The following is a 20,947-nucleotide window of genomic DNA, read 5'->3' on the forward strand; positions in this document are numbered from 1 at the left end:
GAACTTACTCACTATCACGAGAACAGCACGGAGAAACCACCCCCATGATTCCATTACCTCCACCTGGTCTCTCCCTTGACACATGAGGATTATCGGGATTATAAATCAAGATGAGATTTGAGTGGGGACACAAAACCTAACCATAACATCATCCATAATATTAAAATCACTAATACTAAATTGTAGTCTTATTACAATGTAAGTATAAGTGGTCAGATTTTGCAATACCTTGCTAGATGTTTTCTCAATGTTTAACCTATGTACACATTTTTTTGAATACTATCTAGCCCAGTGCTTTCTGCATGGTATATGTAGCTTAATATTACATACTCTTATTTTTAAGAAATTATGTTAAATGCCAGGAGAGGTTAAAAAAATGATAAATGAGGCTGGGCATGGTGGCTTATGCCTGGAATCCCAGCACTTTGGGAAGCCCAGGCGGCCAGATCACTTGAGGTCAAGAGTTTGAGACTAGCCTGGACAACATGGTGAAACCTTGTCTCTACTAAAAATACAAAACTTAGCCAGGCATGGTGGTGGGTGTCTGTAATCCCAGCTATTGGGGAGGCTGAGGTAGGAGAATTGTTTGAACCCAGAAGGCAGATTTGCAATGAGCCGAGATTGCTCCATTGCACTCCAGCCTGGGTGACAGAGCAAGACTCTTTCTCAGAAAAAAAAAAAGAAAAGTAAAGAAAAAAGAAAAAGAATAATTGAGTTTCAAGTTGAGTTAGGAAGATGAATATACCTTTACTTACATGTGTTACCATGCTTTAATTAGGGAAAATTATGACATGGCAAAAAGTCATATATACAAATAAATAGTATGAATAGGAAAATTCATCGAAGAACTCATTATGCTCTAGGACTAAATTAAGCTTAGCTGGTGGGACCAGGGGCTAATGAGCCTTCATTCTCTACTCAGGCTCCTTTCCTTGATTCTGTTATGTTATTACAGATTGTATACTGCTAGTTATTCTAAGTACATATGATGCTTGCCATGAATGTATTGAGCTCCTGGCTGTGGACATTTAAGAGAACACTACCATCACGCTATAAGAACTGTTCGAAGTGGTAAATTATCAATGCTGGCTTCGCAAAGAAAAGGCATCAAAGACTCAATTCGATGACTACTTCAGCATTTCTAATGCAAAAACGTGACTTTCTTCTAAAGAGGTTCCACCCCTTTTTTCCTTTCTCATGGCTTCAAACACTGGTTATACCATCTCCAATCCTGACATCTCCCCTGTATGTAACTATGACTATGTAACATCTCTTCTGGAATATCGAACGTCTTCTCAGACTTCTGGTCTCCCCGACTCCGATCTTGCAAGCCTGCTTTGCCCACTGTATTTCCCTATAGTAAACACCTTTATCTTTTAGTTCCTTAGACCAAAAACCTTGAAGTCAGCCTTGACTCTTTTCATCCTACAGCTTACACACCAGAATATCCCATGAGCTCCATATTCAAGATTCGTGCATACAATGGCCATTTATCACCATCTGTCAGTATCTTGTCTTGATTACAGCAATAGCTTTCTTGCCGGTCTTTCTACTTTCCCCTGGTCTCTGTTCCCTAGAATGTATTCTCAACACAGCTCACATGATCCTTTAAACACATAAGACAGATCGTATCACCCCTTTGGTTGAAACACGACAAAGGATTCCATTTCACCTTGAGTAAAAGCCCAAATCCTTACATTGATTCATAAAACCAGACAAGATCTAGTCCCCACCCCCACACACTTCACAAAGGTCTTCTGTCTCCTCTTCATTCACTATATGGAAGCCATGGCCCTTCATGGAGTACCTCGAACTTGCTGAGCACATAGTGCCTCAGGGCCTGTGCACCTTTCTAGAACACTCTTCCTCCATTTATCTGCATAGCTGGCCTCGGTTTCTCCAGGTCTCTCCTCCAATGTCATGGTATTAATGAGGTCTTGGCTGGCCACCACATCTAGAACACTAGAATAGCCCCTGCCCCCCCGCACCCATTGTCCTTCTCATCCACTCTATTTTACCTCAGAGTGCTTACCAGCAACAGCGTGCTTACTATCATCACTGTACTTACTACCATCAGAACGCCTACCACCATCAGAGCACCCACCACCATCACACTTACCACCATCAGAGCGCCTACCACCATCAGAGTGCTTACCAGCAACAGCGTGCTTACTATCATCACTATACTTACCACCATCAGAGCGCCTACCACCATCAGAGCACCTACCACCATCGCACTTACCACCATCAGCACGCTTACCACCATCAGAGCGCCTACCAGCAACAGCGTGCTTACTATCATCACTATACTTACCACCATCAGAGCGCCTACCACCATCAGAGCACCCACCATTGCACTTACCACCATCAGAGCGCCTACCACCATCAGAGTGCTTACCAGCAACAGTGTGCTTACTATCATCACTGTACTTACTACCATCAGAGCGCCTACCACCATCAGAGCACCCACCACCATTGCACTTACCAGCATCAGCACGCTTACCACCATCAGAGCGCCTACCACCATCAGAGCGCCTACCAGCAACAGCGTGCTTACTATCATCACTGTACTTACTACCATCAGAGCGCCTACCACCATCAGAGCACCCACCACCATTGCACTTACCAGCATCAGCACACTTACCACCATCAGAGCGCCTACCACCATCAGAGTGCTTACCAGCAACAGCGTGCTTACTATCATCACTGTACTTACTACCATCAGAGCACCTACCACCATCAGAGCACCCACCACCATCGCACTTACCACCATCAGCACGCTTACCACCATCAGAGCGCCTACCACCATAAGAGTGCTTACCAGCAACAGCGTGCTTACTATCATCACTGTACTTACTACCATCAGAGCGCCTACCATCAGAGCACCCACCACCATTGCACTTACCAGCATCAGCACACTTACCACCATCAGAGCGCCTACCACCATCAGAGTGCTTACCAGCAACAGCGTGCTTACTATCATCACTTTACTTACTACCATCAGAGCGCCTACCACCATCAGAGCACCCACCACCATCGCGCTTACCACCATCGCACTTACCACCATCAGAGCGCCTACCACCATAAGAGTGCTTACCAGCAACAGCGTGCTTACTATCATCACTGTACTTACTACCATCAGAGCGTCTACCACCATCAGAGCACCTACCACCATCAGCGCACCCACCACCATCAGAGCACCTACCACCATCAGAGCGCCTACCATCAAAGCACCCACCACCATCAGCACACTTACCACCATCAGAGCGCTTACCACCATCACAGTGCTTACCAGCAACAGCGTGCTTACTATTATCACTGTACTTACTACCATCAGAGCGCCTGCCACCATCAGAGCACCTACCACCATCAGAGTGCTTACCAGCAACAGCGTGCTTACTATCATCACTGTACTTACTACCATCAGAGCACCTACCACCATCAGAGCACCCACCACCATCGCACTTACCACCATCAGAGCACCCACCACCATCAGAGCGCTTACCAGCAACAGCGTGCTTACTATCATCACTGTACTTACTACCATCAGAGCGCCTACCACCATCAGAGCACCTACCACCATCGCACTTACCACCATCAGCACGCTTACCACCATCAGAGTGCTTACCAGCAACAGTGTGCTTACTATCATCACTGTACTTACTACCATCAGATCGCCTACCACCATCAGAGCACCCACCACCATTGCACTTACCACCATCAGAGCGCCTACCACCATCAGAGTGCTTACCAGCAACAGCGTGCTTACTATCATCACTGTACTTACCACCGTCAGAGCGCCTACCACCATCAGAGCACCTACCACCATCAAAGCACCCACCACCATCAGCACGCTTACCACCATCAGAGCGCTTACCACCATCACAGTGCTTACCAGCAACAGCGTGCTTACTATCATCACTGTACTTACTACCATCAGAGTGCCTACCACCATCAGAGCACCCACCACCATCAGAGTGCTTACCAGCAATAGCGTGCTTACTATCATCACTATACTTACTACCATCAGAGCGCCTACCACCATCAGAGCACCTACCACCATCAGTGCACCCACCGCCATCAGAGCACCTACCACCATCAGAGCGCCTACCACCATCAAAGCACCCACCACCATCAGCACACTTACCACCATCAGAGCGCTTACCACCATCACAGTGCTTACCAGCAACAGCGTGCTTACTATCATCACTGTACTTACTACCATCAGAGCGCCTACCACCATCAGAGCACCTACCACCATCAGAGTGCTTACCAGCAACAGCGTGCTTACTATCATCACTGTACTTACTACCATCAGAGCGCCTACCACCATCACAGCACCTACTACCATCAGAGTGCTTACCAGCAACAGTGTGCTTACTATCATCACTATACTTACTATCATCAGAGCACCTACCACCATCAGAGCACCCACCACCATCGCACTTACCACCATCAGAGCACCCACCACCATCAGAGCGCTTACCAGCAACAGCGTGCTTACTATCATCACTGTACTTACTACCATCAGAGCGCCTACCACCATCAGAGCACCCACCACCATCAGAGCGCTTACCAGCAACAGCGTGCTTACTATCATCACTGTACTTACTACCATCAGAGCGCCTACCACCATCAGAGCACCTACCACCATTGCACTTACCACCATCAGAGCGCCTACCACCATCAGAGCGCTTACCACCATCAGAGTGCTTACCAGCAACAGCGTGCTTACTATCATCACTGTACTTACTACCATCAGAGCGCCTACCACCATCAGAGCACCTACCACCATCGCACTTACCACCATCAGAGCGCTTACCACCATCACAGTGCTTACCAGCAACAGCGTGCTTACTATCATCACTGTAGTTACTACCATCAGAGCGCCTACCACCATCAGAGCACCCACCACCATCAGCATGCTTACCACCATCACAAATACGTTGACTTGTTTGTTTCTGTCTCCTTCCCAAACACACTAGATGCATTAGCTCATTCTCTTGCTGCTAATAAAGACATACCTGAGACTGGGTATTTTATAAAGGAAGCAGATTAATGGACTCATATTTCAGCATGGCTGGGGAGGCCTCACAATCTTGGCAGAACACAAAGGAGAAGCAAAAGCATGTCGTACACGGTGACAGGCAAAAGAGCTTGTGCAAGGGAGCTCCCATTTATGGAACCATCAGATCTCGTGAGACTTATTCACTACCATGGGAACAGTATGGGGGAAACTGCCCATGTGATTCAATTATCTCCAAGTGACCCCACCCCTAACAAGTGGGGATTATTACAGTTCAAGGTGAGATTTGGCTGGGAAAACAGCCCAAACTTATACCTGGAATATAAAGTCCTTGGGGGCAAGACTTTGTTTTGCTCACTACCATATTGCCAGAACCTGGAACAGAGGGTGCACACAGTCAGCACTCAATACATATTTAATGAATGAATAAACGAATGAATAAATGAACACCACTAAAGATTGAAAGCCCCCTATTTTCTCCTGACTGCTTGAAAGTATAATAGCATTGTCAGCACTGTTAATGCCACTCAAATTATATTAGAACCCTATAAAAGACACAAATGTTTTCTATCAGAAAACAGCACTCAGAAAGACTCATTCATCAATGTCATGCTTCCAGCCTCCATGCATATGCTTTATTAATTGAAAGCCCTATAAATTCAAATTTTTCCAAGTTGCATATATTTTAAAATATATAAATATACAAATATATTTAAAATTGTAATTGTTTCCAAAGTTTTCTATTTTTTACATTGTCTCATATAAATATCAAATAGATAAGTTAGGGATGGCCTGAAAAAAATTAAAGAAAAATAAAGTTATGGGGATTCTTTTGTTGTTGTTGTTGTTTTGAGATTCACTTTTGTTGTCCGGGCTGTACTGCAGAGGCATAAACTCAGCTCATTGCAACCTCCGTCTCCTGGGTTCAAATGATTCTCCTGCCTCAGCCTCCCCAGTAGCTGGGATTATAGGTGCCCAACACCACACCCGGCTATTTTTCATATTTTTAATAGAGATGGGGTTTCGCCATGTTGGCCAAGCTGGTCTCGAACTCCTGACCTCAAGTAATCAGCACACCTCAGCCTCCCAAAGTGCTGGTATTTCAGGCGTGAGCCACCCTGCCTGGCCAGTTATGGGGATTCTCAATCATTCCTCCTTTAGGCCATGAAGCTTGATAAGGGCCAGCTTTTTACAGTCCAAGTCCTGGCACTTGTGGAAGCCTCCTTTGAGGAATGAGGACTCCAGTGAAGGACTGGCCACATCGCATGGCTGTTACACACTGGGTCCCCAAAATGACATATCCCTAACTCGTGACACAAGTTTAATGACCAATACATATTTGATAGATTTAAATACATATATTTACCTTCATTTACATTCCCAGAAATGACTGTCTTAATCCTGACAGCATCAGTATTAAAAACCAGCACTTGCTCTTGTGTCTGAAACTGACAAGTTTCATTTCACCCATGACAGCCTACTGTTGTCACATGGAAAATGTGATTTGAACTTGGATCATTGATGTGAAAAGCAAATGTCACTGCTTGGAGGGGCCAACTGTATAACATCCAATTAGGCAGAAATCACTGTAATAATGTCTCTTTTCTGTTAGAGTAGAGGGTGTTGTCAGGAAACAGTGTTACCACCCCTCATCTTCACAGGACACCCTGTGTGCACACACACATCACTGAAGACATCATTCTCAGCAGTGTTCTAATATTTACCTTCAGTTTGACTGAATTGTATGTAAACCTTGGTTTTCAGGGACTTATTTAAAATGACATTCTTGGCCAACATTTAAGTATAATAGAAATACAAAGATTTATAAAATTATGTAATAATTCACACTAGAGTTTGAAAAGTTTGATGTCACGTTGAGATCAGTTAGTTTTAGACTGCGTATAAATAGCAGAGATGTAAAGTACCCGTTGGTGTAGTCCACATGCCTGCGCACCTAGGGGAAAGGAAATGGTATAGGAACAGGGTACACAGGAGCTTTTAAAAATCAAGAGGAGAGATACCTAAATCCACACTGTTAGCAGAACTTACAAATAAGAAGTTGTCATGATTATATGGAGAGGTTAGGAGAAGAAAAAATTGTCTACAAACTCAAAGACCTCCCCAATCTTTTTCAAAGCAGGTCAGCCTTTGATTTGCTGGGTGTGAGAACTCCATTTGTGAAATCCTAAGTAAGACTGGCTGAGATTCGGGTCAGAGCCAGCACAGGGACACATCGGGCATCTCTGCAGGTGATGAAGTGCTCCAGGGCTTGAGCTGAACGGAGTAGGACTGGGTGTTCCCGCTGGGTCTACCAGCTGCCTCAGGGCTACCATGGCGCCCAAGATCCGTAGAACACATCACCTGCTCTACCCACACCCGGACCTGCCAGCTCTGCAAAAGACTGGGAGACAGAAGCTGGGCTCCAAACAGTTGAGCCAGGGAGCATCTCATCTGGCACTTCCTGCTTTTTAGAGCCTGATGCGTCTCAAACTGAAAATGTCAGGTGTGAAGAAAGGGAGACAGCAATAACGCTCAAATTTTTAAATTTAATTAAAATATATCAGTTAAAGAGGGAAATAATTTAAAGAATGTTTTTAACCAGTTTATTTTCATTCAAAATATGAAAATATACATTAATTTTCCAAGCTTTAGCTATAGAGCTAAATCTCTTGCTTTTGAGTTTGTTCCACAGGGAACACAGATTATTTTTTGGTCAAAACCAACTTTTAATGATCATCTAAAACGTCAAGGTTTTGTTTACTATAAAACAAGGCAAGAATTTAAGACCCATGAACATGAAGGCTATCTTTGTGCATGATGCTTCAATTTCTTACAAATAATTCCCACATTGTTTACTGTCATCTTCCCTACAGCTAATTTGGCCGTGATTTTCATTTTTCACTATTATTCTATAGCCACACTAACTCTTTTAAAATAACATTTCATTAGTTTAGAGCATATTTTATTAATCTACGTAATTATAATGACAAACAACAGTATCAGAAATAGGTTTGGCATAAACACAGCCAGCTCAGGACCACTGCACAGTGCACCTGTTGGGAAACCCAACAGTGTAAGGTACCAGAAGAGAACCCCCAGTGATGACTGCCCGTCCCACCAGGCCCCTCAGGCAGGGCTGCAAGACAGCCGAGCCTGCAAGATGACTCAATGGAGGTTGCGGTTTTTTTTTTTTGTTTGTTTGTTTTTTAAATCTTCCACTGCTGTATATTCACCCATTCTAAATGATTTATAATTCAGCACAAACATGCTCATTGGGAAATTAGCTACGGCTGTAGGAGGCAGGAAAGGTAGAGTCTAATAGCAAGAAAGAAAGTCTTCCAACATTTGCAGGACTGATGCAAAGACCAGTTGAGGGAAAACCTGCTAGACTTCATCTTTGGAAAGAATAGAACATGCAAGACCTTAATCCTTGTGATGCCAGGAATGAAGAGCAGGATTGGAGCCCTCCAGAGACTCTGATTCCTGTCCCATCTGGCTCAGAACCCCTTTCACTGAAAGGGTTGGTGAAATAAGTTTTATTCTGCAAAGATGGACATCTCTCTGGGGGAAATAACATGAGATATATCTCAAATAATGCCCAGCACCCCTGCCACACACAGATGCTACCAGAAGATCATGGGGTGCACAGTGGACTCACTGGGGTGAAAGCCTCTTTAGGAAGGGCTGTATGTACAGCTCAAGTGAGAATGTTTCCTACCAGAGCTATTCAGAAGCCGCTGTTAGACATAACTATGTGGGGGACCCAGGTAAACAGGAAGGAAAGGAGAAAATCATACATGAGTTTACTCAACAAAGAAATACTCTCTCAGAAGCTTAGGGCGGAAGGTATAGCACTACTTTCCTAGAAAAGCTTTCTAGCGCTGGTGTTTATTTGATAGATGACACCTGCTTTCTCTTTTTTTTCCTCTCAGTGCATCACCTATACACAGCATTTCTTATCTTTGTGAGAGTAAAAAGACGGTCTTTGGTGGACAGAAATCTGCATCTGAAGCATTCATTATGCAATAGTGCAGTCCTCACTCTTCTAATCCGCAAAATAATGGGTAGACGCTCAAATGATAACATGAGATGGGAGAGGAATTTTCTTACGAAGCCCTTTACTCTCCTTTCTTCCTGGCTGGTGCAGCTGTCTTTCTATCACAAAGGCTTTAGGCCAGGCGTGGTGGCTCATGCCTGTAATCCCAGCACTTTGGGAGGCTGAGGCAGGCAGATCACAAGGTCAGCAGTTCGAGACCAGCCTGGCTAACATGGCGAAACCCCGTCTCTACTAAAAATACAAAAATTAGGCAGATGTGGTGGGCATCCCTGTAGTCCCAGCTATTCAGGAGGCTGAGGCAGAAGAATAGCTTGTCCCTGGGTGGCAGAGGTGGCAGTGGGCCAAGATCACACCACTGCACTCCAGCCTGGGCAACAGAGCAAGACTCTGTCTAAAAAAAAAAAAAAAAAAAAAAAAAAAAAGCCTTTAAAAATCAGAGAGTCACTTTGCAAGCCAACCAGTGAATTTTAGGACATGGGGATGTGACCCACTCATGGCCAATGAGACATACAGGAAAGTGTCTGCCAGGGCATTTTTGGGATAAACTTTTCTTCTAGAGAGAGTCCACTATCGAGTTGCTGCACTGGACATTGTCAATGGAGAATATGGCATCATCTGTCCCTAGCATTTGGCTACAAAAAAAAGTAAACGTACATCCTACAGGAAGATGCTGCAGGATCTATGTTTACATCATTTCATTATGCCTTGGGGTATAATCAACATACTAAAGCAGCAGCATTTCTATATGCCAACAGTGAACAATCTGAAAAGAAAAACCAGTCTCATTTACAATAGCTACAAATAAAATAAGATACCTAAGAATATACCTCACCAAGCAGTAAAAGATCTCTGCAATGAAACTATAAAACTGGATGGTATCAAAGCTCTCAGGCAGTAGGTGCAAACTAAGAAAATGACTTGGAACCAACCCAAATGCCCATCCGTGATAGACTGGATAAAGAGAATGTGTCACATATACACCATGGAATACTATGCAGCCATAAAAAAGGGTGAGTTCATGTCCTTTGCAGGGACATGGATGATGCTGGAAACCATCATTCTCAGCAAACTAACACAAGAACAGAAAACCAAACACTGCATGTTCTCACTCATAAGTGGGTGTTGAACAATGAGAACACATGGACACAAAGAAGGGAACATCACACACCAGGGCCTGTCAGTGGGTAGGGGCCTAGGGGAGGGGTAGCATTAGGAGAAATACCTAATGTAGATGATGGGTTGATGGGCTCAGCAAACCACCATGGCACGTGTATACCTATTTAACAAACATGCAAATTCTGCACATGTACCCCAGAACTTAAAGTATAATAATAATAAAAAATAAACTATAAACAAAAATCCTCTTGAAACTTATACTGGACCTTCTGTGCAAATTTTTCTTTTTCCTTTTTTTGATGGGGAGGGACCATACATCATTGCTGATTAATGGTAAATACATCAAATATATTCTATAAAGAGAAGTTTGGGATTTGGAGAAGGAAAACTGGATTTCTCATCTTGAAATACTCAGAGCATAACAGCGTCAACCCAGAGGTATTCAACACTGATTATCACAATGCTAGCAACATTATTATCATCAAATAAAAAACCAACTCAAAAACTTCAGCAGCTTATCTCTCTCAGAATTTAACTCCAGAAGATACAGTTTTCTATGTAAACTGCATTCAAATATGACGCTCAATGTAAAATAAAAGATAAATACATGGAATAGGCATGGGAGCGAAATGTACTTTTTTCTTATTAAAGATTGTATTTGTGTATAAACAATGGATTTAGCATATAGATTTACTTAAATCACTACTCAACTTTAAATACATCTTTTTAATAATAATTACTCTTTTTATTTATAAATCATCCCAATCTTAAAAGTAAATGTTAGTAATGTTTTAATGAGCAAGCACATATATCTATAATATATATATTTTATATATATATATATTTAATTTAAAGCTTTCCTTGGCCGGGCGTGTTGTCTCATGCCTGTAATCCCAGCACTTTGGGAGGCCAAGGCAGGTGGATCACTTGAGGTCAGGAGTTTGAGACCAGCTTGGCCAACATGACAAAACCCCACCTCTACTAAAAATACAAAAATTAGTTGGGTGTGGTGGTGTGTGCCTGTAATCCTAGCTACTCAGGAGGCTGAGGCAGGGGAATCACTTGAACGCAGGAGGCTAAGGTTGCAGTGAGCCAAGATCGTGCCACTGAACTTCAGCCTGGGTGACAAAGAGAGACTCCATCTCAAAAAATAAAAATAAAAATAAAGCCTTCCAACAATTTTGTTTGAATTAATGTTGATAACATTGAAGGTTTTCTCCTAATTCCAGGGGTTGTTTCGAATGCCTTCTGTTTTGCTATTTCAATTAATAATTCCATTCTTGACCTACCAAATAATGCATATTTAAAGTATAACTTTCATATGCTAGGAATGACCTAATATTTATAGTGTGTTCTTCTAAAATACTTCTAGGTCCTCAGAGCACTGTCATTTAATTAACACGGCGCCACTGCGTCTACTTGAAATTAGTTCTAATTTCCGAAATGGTAATCTAATTATTTCAGAACAATTTACATAGATAGCACATAAATCCTTAAAATAAAATGTAACTTGTTGCAGATTCAGGGAATCATTTCTACGAAGCAAACTTGTATTCTACGGCAAGGCAAGGGAAGCCCAGGGAGGTGAAATTGTGTATATTTATTCCTATGAGAACATGATAATAAAGACTACCAAATTGCAGAGACGATCACCTTCTTGATAAATTGTGTAGCTATTGTTACAAAGAAACAAATTTTCATTTTGCACTTACCAATCTAGTTTACTACCCACTGATGAAATTTTTCACTTAGACACAGGTAACGGGTCTCAGTGTTTAGAATCATTGTATAATTATCTGAGACACTACTTAGTTTTCAAATCTCTGAAACACAGAAGCAGATGCCTTTCACTGAGCCAAGGTCAAACTGTCATTCTCTTTACCAGCTGTCCTGGGATGATCCTAGTTCTTTTTTTCGGGGGGTTATCATATTAGCAAAAATGATTCAACTGTGAATTGGTCCCTTTGGGATTTCCCACTAGAGGAGAAAGGTAGCAGTGATGTGGCAAAGCAGATAACAAGAAAATACTGCTGTTTCTGTTAACAATATGGGCTTTCCAAACAAGCTCAAATCAGTTCTACACTCCATAGTATCAATTCCCCCAACACCCCTATGAAAAATACTGCAAAAGATCTTGAATTCCCAATACGCAATACAACTGGGAAGTAAAATCATTCGGCAAAAAATGATACTCCCAAATAGACTATAAAATTTCAACTTCTTTAGAGAAATAACGCCATATAAATCTAAACTATGAAGATGAAATTTCCAACAAAGAGCATATCTTCATTGTGTAATCTAAAAGAATTGCAATAATTTCAAACTTTTAAGAAGAAATCCAACTCACACACTGCTCATTCTGAACAATACGTATCTAATCGCCAAGCTTCATTCTGCACTGTCCCTGTGTTCAGCAGCATGCTATGAAGTATAAAATAGAAATAAGATACCAACGTGATGTATGTGGCTGACATTTTATAGTTTGCAAAATACTTTCAACTACATTATCTCATTTGTAATGAGAGGCTATTATACTGCAGTGGTTTAGAGTGTGGGTTTGGGAGCCCGCAATTATCTACATTTGAAGCCTCTGCTATTTACTATCTGTGGGATCTTGTATACATTCTTTGCCTATGTTTTTCCATGACCTTATCTGTGAAGCGGGATGGTAACTGTGTCCACCTTACAGGATTATTGACAGGACTGAAAGTATTAGCGATCTTCCCAGGGACCAGCACAGAAAAAGTAATCCACGTATGTTGGCATTTCTTATTGTTGTTTGATCATCCAAGCAAACACAGGAGTAAGAATTTATATGTAAACTAGGGCTCAGATCAAGTAGCTTTTTTTTTTTTTTTTTTTGAGACGAAGCAAGGCCCTGCACTCCAGGCAAGAGTGCAGTGCTGCAATCTCAGCTCACTGCACCCTCCACCTCCCAGGTTCAAGCGATTCTCCTACCTCAGCCTCCTGAGTAGCTGGGATTACAGGGTCCCTCCACCACACCTGGCTAATTTTCATATTTTTAGTAGAGACAGGGTTTCACCATGTTGGTCAGGGTGATGTCAAACTGCTGACCTCAAATGATCCACGCACCTTGGCCTCTCAAAGTGCTGGAATCACAGGCGCGAGTCACCCCGCCTGACTGACTTTTTCTTAATTCATGAGGATTAGATCAGATTTGGAATTCAATTGTTCAGACTCTATGACAGATTTTTTGTATACACAGCTGCTCCCAATTCACAGGAGTTTCTTGAGTTCGTGCACACACAAGACTGACAGGTGTGAAGCAGAGGTGAGGGATTGGCAGAGGTGAGCCCCAGCACCCAGCATCACCTGCTATTTGGTATGAGGATGCTTCCTGACACCGCTAAGCCTTGAAATGCTCAGAGAAGGAGAAAACAAATGCTAGGATATAGCCGGGTTCCACCCGTTAAAGCAAACTAAATATAGCCTGAGGAGGACTCTGTACTTTCGTATATGACTCCATGTGGATGAACTGCAACTAACTGAACAGGCAGACAAGATTGAGAACCTAACTTAGGAGTATGCACCTGTAAGAAGAGCTCAGCCTTGGCCAGTCCCAGCAGCCATACTTCAACCATTTATACCCTGCTGAGTGTTCAAACTGTGTTCAAACAAGGCAAATGCCAACCTGCAACCAATCCAGCTGTTTCTCCACCTCACTGCAGATTTCTGTATGTTACTTCCCTTTTTTTGTGTATAAATCTTCTTCCACCACGAGGCTGTGCTGAGGCTCTCTGAATCTGCTGTGATTATAGGGGTTGCCTAACTTGCGAAAAGTTCATTGCTCAATTAAACTCATTTTTTTTTTTTTTTTTTTTTTTGAGACTGAGTCTCACTTTATCACCCAGGCTGGAGTGCGGTGGCACACTCTCGGCTCACTGAAACCTCCATCTCCCGGGTTCAAGTGATTCTCCTGCCTCAGCCTCCCAAGTAGTTCGGATTACAGGTAGCCACCATCTCGCCCAGATAATTTTTGTATTTTTAGCAGAGACGGGGTTTCACCATGTTGGTCAGGCTAGTCTCGAACTCCTGACCTCAAGTGATTCGCCCGCCTTGGCCTCCCAAAGTGCTGGGATGACAGGCGTGAGCCACCATGACCGGCAAACTCCTTTAAATTTAATTCAGATGAAGTTTTTATCACACCAAACACGCCACCCTTCAGATCGGTGTTGAAGGACGACACATCGGATTTGTACAGGAAGATGGAAGAAGACAGCAAATTTATAGCAAAGAGGAGTAAGATTGAGGGAAGAGAGAAAATGAGAACGGGACACCCAGAGGCTGCATGAGAGAGGAGCTACGCAGACCTTCACGGAACAAGTGGGGGATTTTTACTCGAAGTCGTAGAAAACATGAAAGGCAACTGCTCAGTAGTTGTGTGGAAACAGAGAAGGAGCATGCTTAAAGGGACATTCGTGGAACACCAGGATGTTTTATCTTCACAACCGAGTTAGGCTATAGAGATAGCTCACCAAGGAAAAGGTGTAAACAAACAAAATTACCCTTGAATTCACAGTGGGTTTAGTAAAACACAGTATGTTCAACTATGTTCAACCCCAGATGGGAGCATTTGTATTTTCTTTCTCATTGTCACTAGGGAGTAAAATGACCTATAAATGTTGTAAACAGTTAAATGGTTTCTTAAAATCTCTCTCTCCCCGCTCCTCCTCTCCTTTCCATCTCTCCCTAACTTAAATATATGAATGTCAAGACTCCATGCCACATTTTCTTTATCCAGTCTATCATTGATGGGCATTTGGGTTGGTTCCAAGTCTTGGCTATTGTAAACAGTGCTGCAATAAACATATGTGTGCATGTGTCTTTATAGTAGAATGATTTATAATCCTTTTGGCTATATACCCAGTAATGGGATTGCTAGGTCAAATGGTGTTTCTGGTTCTAGATCCTTGAGGAATCTACACATTGTCTTCCAGAATGGTTGAATACACCATTTTTTATGCAGCCATAAAGAAGAATCAGTTCATGTCCTTTGCAGGGACATGGATGAAGCTGGAAGCCATCATTCTCAGCAAACTGACACAGGAACAGAAAACCAAACACCGCCTGTTCTCACTCATAAGTGGGGTTGAACAATGAGAACACATGGACACAGGGAGGGGAACATCACACACCAGGGCCTGTCGGTGGGTACGGGCAAAGAAGGGGGAGAGCATTAGGACAAATATGTAATGCATGAGGGGCTTAAAACCTAGATGATGGGTTGATAGGTGCAGCAAACCACCATGGCACATGTGTACCTATGTAACAAACCTGCACGTTCTGCACATGTATCCCAGAACTTAAAGTAAAATAAATAAATAAATAAAGACTCCATGCCATTTGTCTGGCAGTGGGAATAAAGGAAAATGCAGATGTGAGCAAGGTGAGAGCCATACAGAACTTCCCGCAGTGAAGACCTGAAGCAGTGGGGGCCTCAGGAGAGGCCGAGAAAGAAAAGGTTAGGAAGAAAGGCTGGTGCATTTTCATTTCCAGCACAAAGAAAGCGTGAACAACAAAGATATTTTTAAACAAAGAGTTGAAGAGGCCATTCTCCATGAAAGTGAGAGAGTGCTGATACTACTCACAGACAGGGGTGGGATGTGGGCAGTAGAATATATTTTTCAGAGGTAGGCATGGTGTGCTCTGTTTGGAACATGGCAAGTTTGACTTTATAAAAGGGCACTTCAGTAAATTTCCCCGAGTGCTTGTAAGAGATGTGGACAGGAAGGACTCAAGAGAACTGAGAGATTCAGACATCGATTTGATAGCCATAGGGACTGCAAAAGGAAAATGAACCTCAGGGCCCCAAAATCACTGAGCTACAGGGAAAAGTCAAGCTGGAAACTGCTTAGGACCAACCTGCCTCCAACTCTATTCAAAGCCACCCCTCTGCTCACTGAGATAAACCCATATCTGATTGCCTCCTTTGGAAAGACTAATCAGAAACTCAAAAGAATGCAATCATTTGCCTCTTTTGTACCTATGAACTGGAAACCCCTTCTCTGCTTCCAGCCATTCTGCCCGCCTTTGCTTTGAGTTGTCCTGCCTTTCTGGACTGAACCAATGTTCACCTCACATATGCTGATTGATGTCTCATGTCTCCCTAAAATGTGTAAAGCCAAACTGTGCTCTGACCACCGGGGGCACGTGTTATCAGGATCTTCTGAGGTTGTGGCACAGATGCATCCTCAACCTTGGAAAAATAAACTTTCTAAATTAACTGAGACGTGTTTCAGATATTTGGGGTTCACAGAACCAAGGCTTTGTTCAAACATTATTAAATCTCATTGTAAATCTTCAACCATTGGATGGCTTGAGTTAAAGTTTTTAATCTTAAATTTTGTTATTATTATTATACTTTAAGTTCTAGGGTACATGTGCACAACGTGCAGGTTTGTTACTTACGTACACATGTGCCATGTTGGTTTGCTGCACCCATTAACTCGTCATTTAACATTAGGTATTTCTCCTAATACTATCCCTTCCCTAGACCCCCACCCCCACTACAGGCCCCTGTGTGTGATGTTCCCTCACTCTGTGTTCAAGTGTTCTCACTGTTCAATTCCCACCTATGAGTGAGAACATGCAGTGTGTGGTTTTCTGTCCTTGCAATAGTTTGCTCAGAATGATAGTTTCCAGCTTCATCTTAAAATTAAAATATTGGACTTCATACAATGAAGCTTTTTCTGCTCCTGGTTCACTTCAATAACCTGAATCAGTTCTCTTCCAAAACCATGTTATTCTGGGGAAAATGGAAATTGCTCAGAAAGCATAGACAGCTCAATGTTAATCATGCATAGAATATGTAAAATATCCTCCAGGATTGTATGCTGATGGTGGGTCAAGAGCGTGAGTGTTTCCTCATGAGAGAAAAGCAAAGAGACTGAGGAATTTTCCTCTGCCTTGTATTATTCTGTCTGTCTCCACACCATTTCAAAGACTCCGCCAAGATCAGGAGCATCTTTTCTCATTGCTTTTGCATCAAGAAGCTGAAAAGAGCTGGCCCTTCATCTTATCGGGATGTTGAATAAAAATATCTAATGAAGATGTCCAGGTTAACATTGAAAATAAAGAGTACATCCTGACACTGGTAAAACTGTACACAAAGCTATCAAGAGAGTCAACATTAAAATAGCTAAGAGTTCAGCAGTAAAGCCAGACATCATAAACAATTCAGACAGAATTTCAATGTCAGAAATTCCAAAAAATACATCACATTTTCTCAGGGTTTCATTTTGTCTCTGTGCGTCAAAGATTTCAATATATTCTTTAAAAGTGACTTTCCTATTTTATATGTATATTTGATATATATATATAATTAATGTAAAATAACATAATTATATATAAACTACCAATTTCTCTGATGTTTCCATGACATTCAAGAAACATACATAACCTAAGAAGTTAACAATGCTTATAATTAAGAATGTTTCAGGTGATTAGGAATTTTGTATCATGAGCATTGACCAATTAGATAAAATTACTGGAACAATATTAGATATTTGCATCTTTTACTGATATATTGTTTTGCTAAATAAAATATAATTTGTCAGCCAGGCGCAGGGGCTCACATCTGTAATTCCTGTAATCCCAGCACTTTAGGAGGCTGAGGTGGGCGGATGGCCTGAGGTCAGGAGTTCGAGACCAGCCTGGCCAATACGGCAAAACCCCATCTCTACTAAAATACAAAAATTAGCCAGGTGTGGTGGCACGCACCAGTAATACCAGCTACTCCAGAGGCTGAGGCACAAGAATTGCTTGAACCCGGGAGACGGAGTTTGCAGTGAGCCAAGATCACGCCACTGCACTCCAGCCTGGGCGACAGAGCGAGACTCTATCTCAAAGATATATATATTTGTCAGGAAAATAATTAGTATCTTGATTCCTTATTATCCCACTTAATATTAACCAAGTAATTGACTCAGTAGGGTTCTAAATAATCCCTGGGAGAAATATTGAAAAATTCTACTTAATGGGACAAACAGAAAGATAAATCTCAGGAAATGTGAAACCAACGCTACAGATCTTATCTCAAATGAATTAAAGTCATTAAAATATAGGAAGGTGTTTATCCAAGGCAGTAGCTTGAAGCTGAGGCTATTTCTTAGAGCACCCCTAGGAATCTCTTGAATGATCAACCCAAGGCTTAGGCTCCTGCATTTATGACCTCAGTGTTGGTTTGCTTTTTTGTTGTTGTTTTGTTTTTCTGAGATGGAGTCGCACTCTGTCACCCAGGCTAGAGTGCAGTGGAGTGGCCTCAGCTCACTGCAACCTCCACCTGCCAGATTCAAGTGATTTTCCTGCCTTAGCCTCCTCCTGCCTCAGCATCCACGGAGTAGGTGGGATTACAGGTGCCCAACACCACACCTGGCTAATTTTTGTATCTGTGGTAGAGACAGTGTTTTACCATGTTGGCCAGGCTGGTCTTGGACTTCTGACCTCAAGTGATCTACATGCCCTGGGCTCCCCAAATGCTGGGATTACAGGCATGAGCCACCACGCTTGGCTGATGCTTTGTTTTTCTCATTGTTTTCTCCACCACATTGGTGAGACTTTCCATTTCTATTCCTCACAAGTCTTATCTTTTCTTTAGTCTCTAGATTGTGAGAACCGATGTGAAGAATATGCTTCAAAAACAACTTAAATGATATAAACACCTGCCCGTTTAAAAGTACATATTCAGTAGAGTTCAAGTAATTGATTAAAAATTTGAAAATATCTGATTTTAATGTATACTTGCTAAAATAATTAAGACAGAAATACTGAATCACGATTGATCCTCGCTGTTAACATGCACAGGGCCAGGATCTACACATCATCTATTCTTTCAACAAGCCTTTTTTGAATGCTCCCTGATATGGTTTGGCTGTCTCCCCACCCAAATCTCATCTTGAATTGTAGCTCCCATAATTCCCATGTGTTGTGGGAGGGACCCAGAGGGAGATAATTGAATCATGGGGGCAGTTTCCCCCATACTGTTCTCATGGCAGTGAATAAGTCTCATGCAATCTGATGTCTTTTTAAGGGGAAACCCCTTTGGCTTGGCTCTCATTCTGTCTTCTATGCCTCCATGTAAGATGTGCCTTTAGCCTTCCGTCATGATTGTGAGGCCTCCTCAGCCATGTGGAACTGTGAGTCCATTAAATCTCTTTTTCTTTACAAATTACTCAGTCTCAGATAGGTCTTTATCAGCAGCATGAAAATGAACTATTACACCTGCTATGGTGCACATGCTTTACCAGGTGTAAGAGATAGAGAAATAAAAGCGTTGCAGTCTAATTGTAAGAGCTCGAACTTTAGCAGAAAGATAACTATGGCACAACCCTGAAGGCACCAAGCTAGAAGTATGCTCAGATCCTTTCATTCATTCATTCTCTAAATGATTATTGAGTGCTTGGTACAAGCAAGGCAATCTTGTAGGCATTAGGGATACACCAATTTGGGAGTGAGGTAAAGGGGGGCTGTTCTTATGGAGCTCAAATTCTAATGATAAGGCAAATGTGCAAACATTTTTATACATTTACACATTGCATAATCATAGTCCCTACATTATATTAATATATATTAATATGTTTTATGATATGTCAGATTATAAGGGTTATGTGAAAAATAAGGAAAGATAAAAAGAGAGTGAAGGGGTGGCAGGTGTCCCCTTGTGTAGGATGTCATGGAGATGACATGTGAGAAAGGTCTCGGAGGAGTGAAAATTGAGGTGTGTGGAGATCTTGAGGAAGAGATTTTGGATAGCAGCCATTGGCAAGGCCTTGGGGCAGTACAGCCCTGGCAAACAATGCAGGGCCAGGGTGGCTGGAGCCAACTAGGGGATGGGAGCTGTTGGGATGAGGTCAGGAAGGACATGAGGACTAGGCTGAGAAAGTCCTTGGAGACAACATAAACACCTGAGATGATTTTGTGAGTGACAGAGGAGTCCTCCTCCTTATTTGGGTTGCTCTGGAAACCCAGGCCTTGGGGTGAAGAGCAATTGTCCAGCCATTGTGATGTCTAAATTGAGCTGTAGAGGATTAGTAGTTACTCATTAGAGAGAGTAAACAAGAGTTCTGAAAAGCAACCTTTAGGGAGCAAGTGTCTTGTGGAAAATCATGGAAACAGAAGACCCAGGGCAAATTCATGAACAGCAGGCATCCTGGAATGTCTGTATGTTTAATCGTGAAATAGCAGTGAGTAGAAGCAGCCAAGGCCAGATCATCAAAGACTCTGTATGTTGCGGAGACACCACTGGTGCCAATTCACCCACCCATTTCCTCCCTGCGTCTTTCTAACAGAGCCCCAATCCCGATCAATATGAGTGTCTGTGCACCTCAGAGCAAGCTGGCTTCTCCCCCGGTCCCCATCCCAAGGATGAGTCTTGCTCAGTCTCAATCAGGTGCAGTCATTCTACCCCTGGGCTAGAAGGCAATGGGGAGAGAGCGTTGAACACAATTTGGGCAGATAAGGAATCTACAGGGGTGTGCAGAGGGGCTGACCTCTGAGATATGTTTCCCAGCTAATAAGGAAACAAAGTAAAAGTGACATCCCTCCACCATTGCTGGATCTCATTCTGGGTGATGAGTTCAGCCTGCGAAGATGGCCCTGTGTAAAGGAAGATATGAAGTGAGAGGATTAGGAAGGAGGGGCATGTCCCACACAGGCCCTGGGCTGTGCATGACGGATGGAGTCCCCAGACCCAAATTCTGTTTTAAATATGTATTTTTAAGATAACTCAG

The 20,947-nt window shown here is 42.6% G+C and overlaps 1 protein-coding gene across 3 annotated transcripts in view; it reads right to left on the reverse strand.

Annotated features, from left to right (window-relative positions):
• CSMD1 (CUB and Sushi multiple domains 1) overlaps positions 1 to 20,947 on the reverse strand; it is a 2,064,385-nt gene that overhangs the window by 713,139 nt on the left and 1,330,299 nt on the right. The gene's annotated exons all lie outside the window — the stretch shown is intronic.

Source organism: Pan troglodytes, chromosome 7 (genome assembly GCF_028858775.2).
Source record: "Pan troglodytes isolate AG18354 chromosome 7, NHGRI_mPanTro3-v2.0_pri, whole genome shotgun sequence".
Taxonomy (NCBI): Eukaryota; Metazoa; Chordata; class Mammalia; order Primates; family Hominidae; genus Pan; species Pan troglodytes.